The sequence below is a fragment of the Rhopalosiphum padi genome, chromosome 1 (assembly GCF_020882245.1).
Source record: "Rhopalosiphum padi isolate XX-2018 chromosome 1, ASM2088224v1, whole genome shotgun sequence".
NCBI lineage: Eukaryota > Metazoa > Arthropoda > Insecta > Hemiptera > Aphididae > Rhopalosiphum > Rhopalosiphum padi.
The window spans coordinates 70,895,358-70,915,602 of NC_083597.1; the positions used below are offsets into that span (position 1 = coordinate 70,895,358).

The 20,245-nt window shown below is 25.4% G+C and overlaps 1 protein-coding gene across 2 annotated transcripts in view; it reads left to right on the forward strand.

Moving 5' to 3' along the window:
- Positions 1–8,748: 8,748 nt before the first annotated feature.
- Positions 8,749–20,245, forward strand: part of LOC132918556 (phospholipid-transporting ATPase ABCA1) — a 46,200-nt gene continuing 34,703 nt past the window's right edge. The window contains exon 1 of one of the 2 annotated variants that reach the window (XM_060979829.1): positions 8,749–8,770. The gene's annotated coding sequence lies outside the window, so the exon portion shown is untranslated. Of the gene's footprint in view, positions 8,771–17,927; positions 18,579–20,245 lie in introns of those variants that run through there. The other variant, XM_060979827.1, reaches the window with a different exon arrangement.

Genomic DNA, 20,245 nt, shown 5'->3' on the forward strand with positions numbered 1-20,245 from the left:
GACGGTATAATTAATTAAATTTAAATTGTCTTCTTTTAATAAATATCTTACGAATTCAATTAGAAAACAATATTCACTATTAAAAATCGTTATATGTATGGAATAAAATATTTCATACTGTTTTATTATGCATATTATACATAATATTATATTATTTTATGTTTTTTTTTTAATCCGATTGACCCAGATCGTATAGGTTCTTGTACACAAAAGTTTTCGATTGTTTTGTGTCTTTCGCCATATCTTGAATATTGTCACCTTATCTTATCATATTAATTTAAATTTTATTTTCAATAGAATTTTTATTAGCCCACTTTCAAGTATCATTTCGAAGATCTTCTGTTCAATAAAGTATAAACACAAAACGTGTTCAAACCATTGTAATATATTTTGTGTAATCGTTAAATAGCTTTCTTTAGCAATTTCAGACATTGCTTTATTGTATTATTTACAGTATATATTTTTTGTTATAAAATATTCGTTTAATACTAATCCAATATTTTATCAATAGATTTCATAATGTATTTTGAAATGTATTGTTTTTAACTTAATATATTTAACATTAAGTACACCTCTTAATTTTATTTTTATTTATTATATGGTATTCAATATTATGGTATAAGTAATACTAAGATTTAAGGTCGTATAGCACTTAAGTATAGCCAAATACCCCAAATATATATGGATAATAATTAAAATAGTTTGTTTGTAAACATTTTATAGTTATTTTTTTCTTATTATATAATAATAGATACACACCTACTTTTTAAATTTTAAACAGACTTTCAACTGAATTTTATATACCAAGCCACTAAGAATTCATATATTATATTAACTAACCTCTATTTATCGAAACAGCTATACAATAGTAATACACTATATATGTTCAGAAGAATTTATTAATCGCTCTGTTTCCAATTCATACACAATTATATTAACTTTGACAACAGTATTTTCATTATAAATGGTTTTTATTGTTATCTTAAGTTTTAATATAATGTGTAAGAACTAAGGGCTAACCATCATGAGATTGAAAAAATTTAAGCTTTAAAAATAGGTATTTACCTAACCATATTGTTATAATCAAAATTGTATTGTTATTTTACGCTCTATTTTAATTAGATGAGATAAATGGTTATACAAGTCATTTAACGAAGATGAAAAAAATCGAATACGTTAAAAAAAAAAACAAAAAGAAATAAGCGTTTAATAAATTAAATATATATTGGAATTGTATTTGTTACATAATATTATATATTATATTTCAGACCTTTGCATAAACTCTTTCAATGTAGGAATACAGAGATTTAAAAAAAAATGTATTCTAGATTGTCAAAAATTTCTCCTTGATCGATTATATTGCAGCATAGGCAAAATTTTAACGATTCTACAGCCGAACAATTTAATTTAATTTTCATTCTTAGTTCCATATTTCATGTATATAGACTATAAAGTATAATATTAATAAATTCATGTACATGTATGTTATTTGAATTCAGTACTTTTGTCAGAAAATGATGAACGTTAAGTGTTTTTAATGAAATATGAATAACTATTTCATGAATATTGTCACAATTAAAAAAAACCTTAAACTCCAATCTTCGATATTTAAATGTTTGAATGTCTTAAAAATATTTATTATAAAAAAAAACACTAATCATTGTTACATTTTATCAATTGAATATTATTTTAAATAAATTTTATGTTTTTAAATTAAAATATTGATAAAATTAAATAAAAACAACTTAGAATGACCTCAGTGGTATTAAAGCCAATTGATAAATTATCCAATTATTTCAATTTATTGGTCGTTTTATACAAACTGATTATAATTAATTCTATACATTTTACACTCAGCTCTTGTTAGTATTTGATAAAAATAATTATTATAAGCATTAGGCACTATATAGTATATTTATTTAAATTTAATGTATAAGGTAATATTCGTTTATAACTTATATCAATACGAATAGTAAATAACAATATGTACATTTTTTTTTAATTAAATTAATTTAAGTCTGTATTACTAAAATGTGTTAATAACTTAATATTAATTTTTCATTTGACATAACAATCGTCAGTAATAATAATAATTTATAAATCAATTTGAACCTTTTATAATATAATTATTGAAATCAAAATCATCAGTGGTAACATAGCATTTTTGGTTGAAATGTCATACAACTAATCCTAATCAAATCATATATTATATATTTTGTACGATAAATAATTTTTATCATAACTCTTATTTTTCTAAATTTAAGTTATTTATTTGTGTTAAATACTTAAATGTAATTATTATTGGCAGTTTAAACTCTAGATGACTAAGCTTGTATAATTCTTTTCATTTATTATTATATGTTGTTCATTACTATTCATTATATTTTTAAACCATAATCATTTTTAAAGAAACAAGGCCACATTTTTTGTATTACCTTTCTATGCTAATAATGATTCTGGATTATTTCTACGTTTTTCACGTGACCTACTGTTATTCGAATTCTAAGAATTAATTGTATTAATTTGTTTAATGTTATTGATCATAATATTATAAGTACAAGTAGAAAAATATTATTTAAAAAAAATTCTGTAAAGCAGTTTATATGTTAGTCATGAGTGAAATTTTAAAAATCAACTTAAAATATTCATTTTAGCAACGTAATAGGTGAATTTAAATATAAATTCAATTACTAACTTGGTTTTGTTTATAATATTTTCTTGTTTTTATTCATATTTACTTACAGTGGCAAGTATAACAAATTATTTTATGTATATATTGCATACAGGTATAATGTTTATTTAGTAAAAATAATTAGAAAGTTCGATGTTTTTCATTATTTTATGTTTCTAAGTAAAATCAAATTTTAATTTTTTTTTTTAGATTTTTATTCTTTCCACATTTGATGCATATTCGTATTATTTTAACATAATAATTAAAATGAAAACAAATTAAACGAATACTTTGCGATTACAAATTAATTGGTTATCAAAAAATATAAATAGGTATGTATTATTAATATCATAGAGACATAGAAATATGAAAATTATTATGTAGTTAAATATTTAATTTTAATGGCTAATATTTGAAAATGAAGCGCAAGGTTTTGCATAGGTTGTTCTTACAACAATATTTAAGAACACGATCAACATTTTTAATTCGTATTTGAAGTTACCATTTTTACGAAGTTGGATATTTAAATGAAATATAAGGATACCTGACCTGACCAAACCTATCCTAACCTACCGTATTACTCATATAAAAATAAATGACTGTAATATAAATATATTACAAATTATCTGACGCTCATCCATCCGTATAGTTTGTTAAAAATCAATTTTATAATATACAACGATTTATTATTGAATTTAAATTTAACACATTAATTACAGTAACCTACTCAACGGGGAGGTAAAATAGAAATCTAATATACAACAAAGTGAGCACCGAGTGCAAAAGTTATTTTCTGATTTTCATTTGTAAAATATTGTTGTTACACTATATAATTAGTAATTGTATGTACCTATTATATTTTTAGGCATAATCGTTATCGTTGGTCACTTGATCGAATAATATATGTATGTAAATGAAAGAACTTGATCTGATATAACAGTAGCACGTCGTTTAAAATATGAAATACCAATCACTGTTAAACATTTATTTCTAGGAGAATTTTGACCATTTATAATTATAATTTTTATTTATTGTTTAAGAAATATAGATGTTGTAGTTTTTATTATTATCTTTAACTCATTGCTTAATAGAATAAATTCGATATTTTTACAAAAAAAAAAAAAATGCTTTAAATAAGTTTATTATATAAAATACACTAATAAATGTACTTTATAGTTAGTCTAGCCAGGTACTAAAATATGATGATGTGAATTTTTTAACTCAAAATTTCAAATCTATTATTTAATATTCTCGCTTTGTTTATACTGGCGAAGTACAAATTATCAAGTCAATATTTATTATTTCATGATTCCATATATAATTTGGTTCAAGTTATGCAAATTTAAATATAATTGAATAGGTACTTTACAGTGTTCATATATGTATTTTCAAACTGTTGGTGACAAACAATTTTACTTACGGCCACTACTCGTAACTCATATAGTTTAGCAGAACAGTATTGTTTCCTTGTAGTTCTTCTTGTTCATTTTGTTTTTTATTTGTCTGTCAATATTTCAATTGAAAGCTGTGTTTCAATTGTATACTCAGGAAGCTATTAATAATTATTATATTAATTTGATTTACTCCTACAAAATATAACCTTAGGAATAATAGGAATGTACTAAGGATGATACCGATTAATCAAATTTCCTATACTAGAAACCCAAATAGTTTACACGGCTCTTATCCGTCGATTTTTTTGCCTTGAAAAATCATAGTTGGAGAACTTTCACCTTCGGTCGAGTTTTTTTTTTTTATTACTATTACACGAGCGTTTTTACCGGTTTATTCCGTTTTGATTACGTGATGCCTGACCATTTATATCCTGTGTGTTTTTACCATTCAATTCCTGTAAATAAAATGTAGGTAGTAGGTGCTTACGATACATACAATCCGAATTGTTAATATTAATATTTTTACATTACCTACTTCATAAATCTGTAATCATTCTTTCATAACTTAAATAGTTAGTTCGCAGAAATACAATACACATATTCAATATTTACTCGTGATTATAATATTATTATTAAAGATGTGTCACACCTATACTCAAATTACATCGATAAAATGTTCAATCATACATAATTGATTTATTTATTTTCTTTTTTATACATATACCTAGAAATCATTGTATTACGAAATTAATTTCGCGAATATATTGTAGTGTGTTGTTTGCATTTTTGTCGATACTTACAATAGTACTTCTAAATATTTTTATCAAGTATGAAAATTCACAGAAACTTGTATACGTAACTACACGTGTGCTTTATATTTGTGTAGGTATATTATATGAAATTAGATAATGGCAAGTAACTATAGTGTGTTAAGAACGGGTCAAGAACGCAGTAGAGTGAAAGGAGGAGAGTGAAGGATAGGCAGAGTGAGGTTTTTATTTTTCTTTCATTCTCACCACTAATCTGTTGCACTTCATTACTTCAACATGGATTGTCACATCTATTTAAGATTAAATTAATCGTCAATTATATATATTAAAACCAACAAGATATAAATATATAACATAAATAAAGATTCAAAAAGTTCCAAACATCAAAATAAAAAATTATATATGTTCATGGTTGGTATTTTTTTTTCTAACAACAAATAATCAACTAACTGATGAAGAATATGTTCAGTATAATAGGTACCAAGTACCTATTGTAACAGAAAAAAAAATAATATCAATATTACACAGTAGGTATATTGTAGTACATATTATTAAATATTACCTATATTAGCTTAAATATTTCTATTAGAAAAATACACGTTTGATTATGTTATCTCGTTATCCGTATTTCATCATAAATGATAATATAATAAGTGACTCCTGTTTTATATAATTATTGGATATTATCATCGATGTCATTTTTAATTGGATGTATTAAGGTTAAATTTGGTAATTTTTTTGATTGAAATCAATGTATATGACTATTAAATAAATTATCGATTACTTAAAACTTACAAGTGATAAATCATCATTTTTATTGATAACGTGATATATGACATTCAACGTGTAAGTATGTATCTAAACGTTTAATCATATTATATTATAAAACTTTCCAAATATTTATAGTAAAAGCAGTTTAACCAATGTAATGCTAATTATAATTTGTAATCTAAGACTCAAGATAATCATTACACTGATTTTATGGCCTTATGTTTTTAATTTTTTACCCATTTTTTATTTTATTGAGCTAATAGTACTCTTAATTAGCTTTATTTACTTGCTTAAAGAATTTAATTAATTTATATACATATATTGAATACATATTTTTTATAAATAATACAATGATGTATTAAAAATATGTTTTGGGTTTGTATTAAATATTTCAAAGGAATATATATATTAAAATACATTACTTTCTCTTTCAATATTACAGAAAATAGATTACCTATCACATACTATAAAAGACTAAAAGAAAAATAGTAATAAAATAAATTTTACGTAGGCACCTAATTGAATTTTAATTGTTCTTGTAATATAATGAAGACATACTCAAGTATTTAAATTCTTTTGGAACTGTTTATCGAGGCAACATATTATCATAGTAATATTCTTCAATAAATTAATATAAGTACTATTATAATGTTACTAAGTGTTTAATATACACGATAATATATTATACGCATAATTTAAATTTTTAAACGGAATATAATATAACAAATTTTGATTATTAGTACAATAATAAAATACAATTAGGTCAAACATCTATAATATAGTACTTACAAATACGTATAATAAACTTATTATAAATTTGAACAAAATGGGTGAAATATGTACTTACATAATATATATATATATACTGATAACTATTGTTAATAATAAAAAAATAATAATAATAATACCTATATTATAATAGTCATTTGTATTATAATTGGGGCAGATTTAATATCGTAATAATTTATTTATATTGTTTCCTTCGAGAATATTTTAATTATTTAACACGAATTATTTAAGTATTGCAATAAACACACACAATTACATTGTGATTATTTAAAATATATAAATTAAAATCGTACCTAACAAATAACAAATAATACACATTTTGTGTTTATAGATGCACAGTGTATAATTAAGTAGGTACTGTTTTTGTAAGTGATTCTTTATAAAAAAAAAAATAAAGAAGGTTATATTCAATATAACGGTTTAACATTTTATTACAATTATTTTTTTTTTTAAATATGATATTATTAAATAAATAATTTCTAGTAAAATTAAAAACATTAATAATATAATATATTATATATTATCTTATATTAACATTATTATTTTATTAGGTATTGTATAATATGTATAAACCCATTTTATATAGTTAGTAAATGTTTCATTCTGATAAGCCATGACCGTTGTACTTCATTAACATAGATCATTTTATTATTAATATAAATATAATAATTTAAACGAATAGAAGTAAAACATTTTAACGCCGTGTTGCTTAACTACTTGTCTACTTAAGTAAAAATCGCAACAGATAGATGATTTTTGAATGGTTATGGATACCTAGCTAAAATATCACTCATGGGTATAAAAGTATAATAATTAATAATTAATAAGTAAAAACACATACAGGAAAACTTTTCAACATATGTTTTTGTCCTCTGTGCAATTTATATATTTTAAAATGCGTATATAAGTTATAATACTTTAATGTGTAGGTATATAACATTATAATATGGTTATGGTTATATAAATACAACAATACAAATTACACGAGTTTACTCATAATGCATATTTAAGATAGTACCTATGTGTACAAAATGTAAAGCAAACTTTGATTAATTCAAAGGTTTTACATAATAGCATCATATTATAGCTAACGTTAAAAAAAAGCTGTACACACAATATTCAGTGTTATAATAATATTAATAATAAAAACTGAGTATAACATTCGTTTCCTTGATTTTAAAATTGGTTTTATCATATTCAACATGTGTAGCACCACCATGATGCTGTTTACATGGAATAAATAATACATAATACGCAAACAAGTTTTGTGTTATTCGCCTTAACTAGAAAATTTTTGTCAAAACCAGTTTACCGCGAATAGACGTGCTAATTTTTCCTTTACAATACACGACGACGATCATTTTGTCGTTACTCATATCACTTCGTACGAAAATATAAATACGATTTTCGTCTCTATAGCCAACGATGCTGTTGGTTTTGAGCTGCCTGGGAAATGTAAACAAATACTACTTATGCGCCTACTAAAAATATCGTGGCATTGATGGACGAGATAATATGGATCGCGGGGATGAGCAGCTCCGTTCCGTTTAATCCGCTCGCCCTGTATATAATAATAATATGTCTGTTGTACGACTGTGCGTAAACGCCATACTAATATACTATAATACGTTAAACAGGAAGTTGACATCAAATTAAATTCCATTCGAGACCGCTTTTGAACTACCGGCCGTTAATAACATCGAAGCAGTGCAACGGCCTGCGGGTAAAACCGACGACGACGACTCGTTGCAAAATATTATATTGTACACATAATATAATATTATAATAATACGCGCGTGCATATGTGTGTTGTACGAATGTTGTATTTTATGGTATAGTTCCATGTAGCAGTATGCATAGGTTTATAATGTGTATGTTTATATTTTATTATATTATTATTATTATTATTATTATGTGTGTTTCTAGTACGATCGGCTTCGAGGTCGCAAATATTAGATGGGTATACAAATATCTAAATACATATATGTGTATCCACGTTTAATACACTTAATAGTAGTTATAATGAACACTCGGTGTCCTCAGATTGTCGTTGTCCAAGGCGATATCAGACATTTCTCAGTTCGATTCCTCGTCCGAATCGCGAGACAAGTGCTTTTTTTGTTTTTTTTTTTTATTTTATAAACGTACCTACTTACCTACTAAATAATTATTTATTATTTATTAATTTTCATCGAAAAATTTGTTTATGATTTCGACGCGTTTATCACGTATATACTTCAAGACTGCAACATCATTATAATATGTAATCGTACTTTAATATTGAATCCGATAAACGAGAACGGTAATGATTTTGATACTGCGGTGAAACGTTTCTTCAAGACTCTAAACAATCACGGAACCTGCTATTAATTACAGTAATTTTTTCAGAAATAATAATAATATACTCTACTAATTCAATCTAACCACAAAACGTTGATATCATTCCAAATATGTTAGCGCATTAAATCCATAACAATACGTATTACATATGAGTTCAAATTAAATAATTGTAAATAAATTAAAATTCATAAGCCCATTTACAGTAGGTTTATACATGATTACATGAATACATAATATTTGATCATTTATTGCAAATTTAAGTTTTAAAAACGGTTTTGATTTTGAAACAGTAAGTATATAAAAATAAATTTTACGTGCAATACATATACCATTTGTATTAACCACACTAAGGACAGATAGTTTCATTAATATTATTATTTCATTCAATATACATATAATTTAAAATGGGTACATTTTTCTTCGTAGATCTATAATTAAAACCTGTTTAATTGGATATAAGCCCTAAGCGCAAATATATTTAAAAAAAAAAGAAGTTAATTCTATTAAAATCATAGTTATTATTAATCGAGATTTTACAGTGATCTTAAAATAATTAGGTATCTTAAAATTATTATATATAATCACACTAGATGTTTTTTTATAAAGGAAAAATACATATAAATCGTGCGTATATATTTAATATTTATTATTCAGTAGTTTTATCTATAAAAATAATGATAATGATAACTAATATTTAATATTATCATTTTTATCAAATTAAAAAAAATTAGTCATAATATACAACTATAATCTTAACAGTAGATATACATAATTTATATCATATACATTTTAAACAGAACAATTCAGCAAGTATACATTGTACACACCCTTTTTATATCATTTAATAGTGAATTAATTCAAATTCCGAATTCAGAAATAATTATTAGTTGTACTTGTCTTATAAATGCAATGATTTCAAGTACTTATATTTTTTTATGTTAGGGTGTGTCCTATGGTGACAGAGACTTCTGTTTTCAAATAATAACCACTTCTTTTTTGTTAAAAATTGTTAAGTAGATGATAAAAATGTGCATTTTGATGCAACTACATTTAAATACGAAAGAGTAGTTTCTCAGTTATCGAATTGTATTTATCTGTTTCAAAGAATACGCAACAAATATTTTATATAAATATAAAATATATGTACTATTTATCCTACTTATTATAATATAACATTTTTCATATAATTATAAAATGTTGATATATTAATGTATTAATTAATGTAATTTTCAAATAATCATAGTGATACAACTATAGGTACCTTTAAATACATATTACCGTAGACATAAAATACTATTATCTTTGTTCGTATAAATTCGTATCAAATTTTGATTTGTATACATTAAAATGATTTTAAATAAAGTTATTTCATTATTTGCTTAATAATTTACACTATAAAACAGTGGCTCTCTTAAAAAAAAGTCTGAATCGTCACAACACTCTTCTTAAATGGTATATGGATCTAAGTATTTGAAAATATGCTCATTAAGATATATTAAGTATACAAGAAGATAATTCTGAAAATCAGAATTTTAAATAAAATGGCGACGAGTTTTCCTTAGATTAGCCATGTACTCACGTAAACTGTTTTGTGCTTACATTATTACGTATAAAAACGGCAGAAAACAACAAGCACAGTATATTATTGTTACCTATCGACTATCGATATATACTATTATCTATATAATCTATCTAAAAAATATTTACGTTGTAATAAATTCATTCAAATGACATTTACATTTTATCAACCACTGGAAAGGTCATTCGCCTAGTTGCATAGTCCCCACTTCATTAATCATAGATCAGTGTACGCTATACGAAAAAATCGTCTAAATAAAAATACATGTTAGAAAAAATTAATCCAATTATTCTGCTCTTACCTATTCCAATGTGAACATTAAACAATAAAAATACAAATTCGTCATAATTTAAATGTATAATAAGTTCATAGATTCAAAAATTCTATCAATTATTTTTTTTATAGTCTTAAATTTATTTTAAAAGTTCTTGATTTTATTTTTTTTGTATAATAACAATAATGAATGTATTTACTAATTTTCAGTTAAATCGAAGTTTTCTTTCAAAAGATTTTTGTTTAATAATTATTGTTGATTAGAGGAACCATTTTCCTAATATTGAAATATATCATTTAACATTATTCTCAGTTCTCACTTATTTTTCTTTTTCCCGTGTCTTAATTTTCAAATATTTTATTGTAGACTAGACCAATCAATGTAATTCTCTATTGTATTTTGTCAATGTTTTTAAGTTAAACGTAATTAACTTTTTTTTATTCGTTTTTATAGTTTGTTTTCTACTTTGTACTCTGTTTTATATTGTTTACATTTTGTATTACGAAATATAGTATATACATTATTATTGGTTTTTAGTTTGTACCCTTTGGTCCTTACCACGTATTTGTAATCAAAAAACAAATAGTGTAAACAATTTATTTTAACTCGCGTTAGACGACTTTTTTTTTTCTAACGTAAAATATTTATAAATTATCTTAATTAATTATCGTTTAAACATATTATTATTACAAATTACTAATTCAGTATACCTACTTTAAACAAAAGTTAAAGTTAAATTATTTTTAACGCTCTGTATGATGAAATCTTTTTTTGAAGGGGAGGGGGAAGGTATCGGTCACTGATTGGAAGGTCCAGTATTAAGTGACTGCCAATAACCTTGACATTCCTCTAGACCCTTGTCTGTAGTGTATCATCCCGCCGATGTGTTATTGCTGATGGGGTGCAGAGAGAAACAGAGGAAAAGAGGGGAAAAGAGTTCTTTCACCTGTTCGGAGAGTTTGTATGATAGGTTTTAATGATCTTCTCAGTTGGCAACAAAAGGTAAAAAAAATTTAACAAAAAACGATAAATCTTACTACCTGTTAAACACCTGGACTGACGTACATCTAATTCTTATTCCATGGTTGAAATTTAGGGAAGATTTTATTTAGTGGGTAAGGACTGAGAAGCATAATAAAGTATATTATATTCTACATAAATAACAAACTACATAATATTATCTCTGAAAAAAATAATGGCACCGTCGCGTTTATCTGTTCAAGTAATTATGCAAAATAGGAAATATACTGCAGGTATTTTTTTGGAAAGCAATTATTTTGTCATTCGTACAAATTTTTAAACATATGCTCTGAATTGTAAAACTTATTGAGACAACAACAAAAAAATTGTATACGTAGATATTATACGCACATGTTTTATTATGTGTAAGTCCTCGTACGTTAAAATATACGTATTAGTTAAAAAAAAGTTTCAAAAATAAAACTTACATAATATAATATATTGCTTAATATTTGGATGTAACCATATTAAGTATATTACAAAATATCAAATAAATAAAAATTATAATTATAAGTTTATAATGATCACGTATAGCATCGTAATGTCACATGATGCGTGCTATACAGTAAACACATTATTATGTATATCACATTTATATTATATTATTATTTAATGATATGTTTCCAAATATTAATGTCACAATTTGTTTTAATAGTTTCTAACAATTAAAATATTTAAAAATTTAAAAAACTATATAGTTAACATATTTAATGATCAGTGTTCAACAAACCATATTATTCTTATTTTTAGCATAGTAAAGAGAAAAAAAATTAAATATTAATAAGTAACTATAAATATTTAATGTAAATTATCCATATTCAGTTTAAAAGTACTTAACCGTATAATGTCAAAATTCTCTATAAGTACCTAACCAATTTTATTTAAGTCCAAATCCAACACGAAAAACACCATTCCTAATTTTTTTTTTAATTGTTTCGGCGGTGAATTCATTTGTCTTAAATCTCAATCCAAAAGTTTAAGACTTAGCTAATATTAGTTTTATTAAAAAACAATTTAATGTTTAATCTACTGTAATTACTAAGGATTTATTTGTATAAAAAAATATTAATTGTTGTACTTCAAAAAAGTAACACAGTAGTTTTTTAAAAGTAAAAATATTATTTTCAACTACTTAATAGTTAGTATAAGCATACACGCTATAGGTTACAAACCATATACTAACATATACATAAAATAGACATAATTTGAATCCATATATAAATATTTAATCAAAACTACGAAGTACCCTTTATAATTATATTAAAATGTTAAGAACCAATAAGGTTCCGATTTTAATGCAATTTCAACATAATTAGGAAATATTATTACATGTTTGAAATATAATTTTTATAATCTGAAATATTTAATACAGATATATTTATAAGTTTTCTTAATATATTTTATTTAAAATAAATATTATCGTATTGATAAACGTTCTTGAGATATATTTAGTTATATCAAGTATTAAATTATATTATAATTCTATTAAACTAGTTGTATCAATAAATAAGTAAATTGTTATGTTAAACTAATAAATGGTTTAAAAAAATAAGCACATCTCCTATCTTTTCTGACTCATAGAATATTATCTAACAATAACAATCTGTACTTGTAGGGTATTCTAGCATTATAAGAATTAACAAATAAGTTATCTTCATCTATCAAGTTAAATTAAGATAACTTAGTTTTTGGTAATTCTTATTTATAAATTAATGTACAAATATTAGTTTTATAATTAATTATATAGATTATGATAAATGTATTGTTTTTACTCTTTTGTTTTAAATTATACACATGTAAAAATTAAAATTAATGGTCTAAAAATTTAAACTTTGACATTTATTTTGGCACAAGTCAGTGAGAACTTTAAACTCCCAATAATAATAATAATTAAACTATACACAATAGATTTAGAAATGGTTTTGTAAATAATCTGCGCATTAACGAAAATGATAGAACCCTATTGGCTATTATGTTTATTACGTTTAACAAATCCACTTGTAACAACCGTTTCATTTGTTATTCTATTAAGAATAGGGGTTCTCAAAAGCTAGATTTGACTTTTGAGTAAGTAAAGTACACAATTTAAATACTATTGGTAATTTATTGCACATTTCCGTATCATAATCTGAATAGATTGTACATTTTTGATCAACAGAAAATGTACATTATTAAATGTTATATTTTAACGATGTAAAATTATAGTTTTACACATAATAAAATAAAAAGATTACAAATAAGAGATATAAAATATAAATAAAATATTATCTGATTAAAAAACATAAAATATAAATTCAAATTATACCTAATCACTGTAGTAGGTAAAAGGTATAGCAGTATAGTATCATTGTAAATCTGTTAAACCATTAGCAAAATTGATATAGTAAAAACATCATAAGCCTAAATTAATTTGAAACGAAAATTGTTCTTCTTTTACTTGATAAATCATAAAACGTATTTGTGGATGGTTAAATTTTACTCCACTAAAATAAATATGTTTAAACTAATATAAAAACTAGATTTTAAGGTTAATCCATTGATCGGGTGTATTTAATAATATTTGAAAGTAACAAATTGTTATCAAAAGAATTGAACGTTAGGAAAGGATTAACTAATTTTTGAACTTAAATATTTTTTTTCTAATAATATATTATAGTGGTATACATTAATTTATTTAATAGTTTTGTCATATTTATAAAAACTACCGGATAAATAACTAAATGATCACGGTTAAAGTATAACATTTGTATCAAATTTCAAATCCAAATCTGTACTGTTCTAATAATATTTTTGTATCTTTTAATTACCGTAAAAAGTATATACAAATATATTCACAGAAATTGAAGTGTATACTTATATTTTGTTGAGTTAATAAAAAAAAAGTTTATTTTGCAATAAATTTGATTTTTTTTAAGTATGATAAATTATTTTAATTTCATTTATTTGTGTTGTATATTGAACTTTGAATATTTTCTTTATTAAAAAATATTATTCCTTGAAACAATTTCTATTTTAATTAATTTTTCTTAATGCTTTCCAATAGGTGCACTGCATTTATGAAAAAAATTAAATATATTATTAAAATTATCAATGTTTAGTTAGGTACCAAGTTTTTTAAGCAATGTAACTAAAATTGATAAAAAAATTAATTTTTTATCCATAAATTATTGTTACAAGTCAAACCAAATTAACCAGGAAGCTTAATAGTTATAAGTTAATTAGTGAATATTAGCTCAGCAATACTATACTAAGCTTAATACTAACATGAATAAGTTTATAAATTATAAATTAAAATACAATTTTATCATTATAAATAATTTACTTGAATACTATTGTTTATATGTTAATATATTTGGATTAGTAGAAAACATACTGATACAAAAATTAAATTGTTTATTAAATTAATAATGGCTTGAAGGTTGTACTAGCTATAGGAATCATAATATATTATATAATATATATTTAATATTATATTATATTTTGTACTGTAAAATATATAATACGTATTTGTTATGTGTTATGTGTCTTATACCTATGCTATACAAATATATTGTTTATAATTTAATATTTAACAATTAAATAATTTCTATCGGTTATAAATTACACTTGTAAAATCTTTATGACCTCATCATTATATTTAAATATAATGTTGTATTGTTTTATAATAAAATAATGAAAATTAGTCAATAATTTAATAACAAAATTTAATTAATTATTGTAATGTAATTTTACATATTGTGCATAATATCATTTAGTTTGGAAATTAATGTAGGTATTTCTTAAAAAAAAATGAAGTTATTTAAACATTAAACGATTTACCTAATAAATTCATATTATTTGTTATTTAAATATTTTATGTACATCGCAGTTATCGCACACTTCAAAATTACAGATTTTTGACTTCAAATAATTTATTGTTATTATATTTACATAATTATAGATTTTTTATTAATTTTATGTTTTGCCCGCAAAGACTGTTTATTCATAAATGTGCATTTCTATACCCAACTTAAAACATAATAAAACTGTTAAAACCATTAACTATTAGCATTTGTCCAGAAAAAATTTAATTTTTAGGAAGGTGAGCTGGAAAGACAATATTCTATTCTTTTTTCACCAATTTTTATGATTTCGTTTATATTTTATATTGAAAAAAAATACATATTTAAGTTACTTAGTGATAATATTTTCCATTGTCAATTATTGTAATCCACATTGACTATTGATAACACACAATTTGATAGTATGATACATAATGATACATATTTTATAAAATAGATATTTTTGACATCGAGACGTGAGAGCTGTAAACACGATGTATTTTTATTTATTAATTATTATTTTTTAGTGTCTTATAGGTATACGATCTTTGACAAAAAATTGGTTTATTTACTAGTTTTTGTATCATCGAATACCGATGTTGTTAAATATTAATTAAATATTTTGTTTGACTGTACTCAAAATGATAAGACTTAACTTGGTATTTATTCTAGTAGTCAGCTTATAAATTGTCCGTTGTTATGCAACAATATTACATTATCTATGTTTAATAAATGTATATTATTATATTGAGTATAAACTCTCATATAATAATGTTTACTGTGGATACGCATATAAAATAGGAGCCATATATATTTTATTTATCATTTAAGTATTTTGAGGATTACCTATTGAATAATTATTAACGGTTAAAATGTATATTTAATATATAATATTATAATACCTAAGTTATTTTTAAATTGCATAATGTATAAGTGTAAAACGAGCATTTTTATATAATACTTTTATGTATTGAATAATACGGTTATATTTCTTCAAGACATATTTGACAGATTTCTAACTAAAACGCCCGGGGACGTTTTAATGAAATGTAGATGCATTGGTAGCTCATTATTAAAAATCGATGTTTACGATATAATTATGATCCTCGTGATTTATAGATAAAACATAATACTATATTAAGTATTACCATACATATATTGTATTGTTATGATATTGAAAACATAGGTTCGTATTAATGTAATAAAGTATCATTCGTATGTTTAAGTAAAATAACATGATGGAAAATTACATAACGTTGGCTCACATATAGGTATGTACTATGTATATATGTTATATAATATATAATAATAATAATAATAATAATAATAATATGCAGGGCCAAGTAGTCTGAAAACAGTAATATTGTAACTCTTTAACACGTCGGAAAAATCAATTAGCACATACATGTGACAACGTTGGCTCATTGTGACAGTATAATAATAAAGCATGCATGATAATTTTATTGTCACCGTGTACACAATAATTTACTAATACGTATATAGTATTATAATATTACTGCATGATCGGAGCGAATCGTTTTGTATATAGTACATTCGTCTTATTGTCTGGATTCTGTTATTCGCACGGGAATCCCTCTGCAGAGGCGGTTTGGGAACGAAAAAAAAAAAATCAAAAAATTTAGCCGACGCGGCGACACTATACATTTATGTAGTTGGCGTGTGCGGCGATATAACGGAAAACGTTTCGGTCGTGGCAGATTATAATATCGAGTGCGAGATTTTTTTCCTACCCACTGCAGTTTTTCGTCTATTCTACGCTTCGTTTGGCGCACGAGCGTGCCAATTGCAACGGCGAATATATATTATTATAACATTGTAAAATCGGTCGCACTCGCAGAAAAAAAAATCAAATATCACATGGACCGCGATGCGTTTCAGCCATTCCGAGGAGTCAACCTTGTACGTATACGTGGGCCCGCGAGTGGGAGACGATGACGGCGCGCTGGACGTGTTCGCAGTACACATCCCCACAACCCTCGTGGCACACCACACGCGCAATAATCGCCGTAATTCGTAACCAAATGGCAAATACCACAAAACTACTACCGGTGTCATCGTCACATCTCGTTTTTGGATACCACACGACACACGACGGCGTATATAGTCACCCGCCATGCTCGGACCGCGACAGTCAATAACTCTATTTTTCTCCGTCTCTCTCTCTCTGTTATTTTATATCATTCTATCTCCTATCCCTCGCGTCCGTACCGCATAATATACAATACACGTGACGTATTATCATTATACACACACTTACGCGCGTACATTCATTTATATTTATGTGTATATTTTTTATTTTTTTTTTCCATCCACACGATATAATAATATAATAATAATACATACAACACACGTCCGTCCGTCTCGCGACGCGCGCGCGCTCGTGTGTGTGTGTGTGTGACAGAGTGTGCGCGTGTGCGTGTGTGTGCGTACCGGTTGCGCCGCCGCCGCATCGCGAGTTCACCGTCAGATCTCATTTCTGTAGAGACGGTATGAGTTCCGTTGCGCGGGCACGTCGTCAACACGTTACCGCTGCTGCCGTCGACACCGCCACCGCCAACGCCGCCGCCGCCGCCGCCGCTAGCCGTCGTACGTCGTGTAGTCGCAGGCAAATAAGCAGTAGTCGTTCCGCGCAAGGTTCGCGCTCTCTTCGCAAACACGACATGCACCCGCTCGCGTTTACATTTATATATAATATTATTAATTATTATAACTGATATCGTCGTTATAATATTATATTATACGTATTCAAAAAAAAAAAAAATTTATATATCGTTATTCGTTTTGTGCCGCTTGTGATTTATTTTTATTATTTTTTTATTATTATTGTTTGACCGCGAATTTTTTATTTATGTAAATTTATATATCGTTTTTTTGTTTTCATCTATTTTTTCTTCTCGTTCAAACATTTTTTTTTCTGTCATACTCGTCGTTTATTATTTCGCATTTCATCACCCGCACGCACCCCGGCCCACAACGCATTTTTAAAGTTCTTTTTTTAATTTTTACTTCCGTCTTGAGTATTGTTGATGTCAGAATAACAGCCAACCACCGCAATCACGTACGCACAGGAATAATCGTTTTATTGTCACTTCACCACCGGACTGCATCGAACAATAACAACTTTATAGGTGAATATAATATAAAGATTCTTATCAAGTTTATTGTAACTTAATATACAGTCATAGTACACATAATATAATGTAGTAGAATAGATAATGATTCTGGAATCGAGTATGTTAACCGTTGGCACGAGGGCTGCTGTTCTCGATGAAACATACCATCATTCATGATGTAGGTACTCGTTATCGGTGGATTGTTCACTTTTTCACGTTTTTTTTTTTAAACATTTTCTTTTTTTTGTGTCCTATAATGACATTTTTTCTCGTAAAATATACGTTTAAAGTATGTGTAGGTAGGTAGTACCTTACAGGAAATTACTTTCAAAAATGGTACATAAATACATTATACCTATTATTCCGCTATAATAACAGTTCAAATTTTAACCATAAGCGTATGCAGAGTCAAAACAACTAAAAGCATTTATTCTCTCCTATTAAATTATACTTATTTCATTTTTTTATTTATCGCAAATTATGTCCGAGAGGATTTGTATGCGTGTCGTAAAAGCGTCCAAATATTATAACGACTCTTTTCTATTAACATCGTACTTGGTAACCGGACCACGGTTTTTGTAAGGTTTAGCTCTATTGTTATATACTGTATTGTCTGCTAATTTTTCCCTTTATCCCCTCGTTACCATTTAATACGCACTCTGTAAGCTGCATGTATAAAGAGTGTAGATTTAAGGCTACTATTAATCGAAATTATTGTGCGATATTATATTGCTTAAAATAATAGCATTTCAATATAATTTAATGAACGATATTATTTTAATAGCCTGATAAATAATTATTAAGTGCGTCGTGATAAATTAATTGAATGCATTTAAGTTTTTGTCGATAAAAAAAAATTACATATTTATTTGACTGTTTGCTTATTGGTTGGTTGAATCTTATTTGTTTAGATTTAATTTTGGCCGCAGAATCACATCGTGTAATGTACACGGAAAATATTTTTTTCCTCGGGCCATACTGCACTAATAATGATTATTAATCTCGTGTATAATATAGGTATATCTACCTCTCCTGTAGCAGTGTTGTATAGGTATTACATATAAAGTATGCGTTTTTACATAATTAACATCTGACTGTAGTATGGACTTTCAAATAATGTAATATTGGCTAGGGGATTTAATCGACGACGACAAACGTAAAAATTACATAGGTATTAGATTGTTTAATTTTTATATATTATGATGTCGGTAGAGTTGGTGTTGACGTTTTCACAGAAAAGTTAATTGTGCGAATAATAAAAAAATGACAATAATAACAAACAAATTAAAAAAAAAAAATCTAAAACATCTCGGGGCCATCTCTGCAGGACTATTTTCTGTACGGGAAAACAAAAGGGCTATAATTGTTGGCTCGCGCGCCAGTAGGTAGGTCTACTCAGCTACGATCTGGCGGCGGGTTCCACGTAGTAGATATTAATATTATGTTATTATTTTTTTTTTTTGTCTTTTTCGCCCATTGTAATATTATTCGGTTTGACTTTGACACGATACGCTTTCACTGCAGCGATCGCTCATTGATGTTCATTAAAAATGCTGAATGCCTATATTATATTATAATATGTAAAATTATTACACTATACATATATCTACACTGCATACACATACCCCAGCTGGTCGTTAATGTGCACGTCATTAATTTATTGATTTCGCCAAAATCCGAAA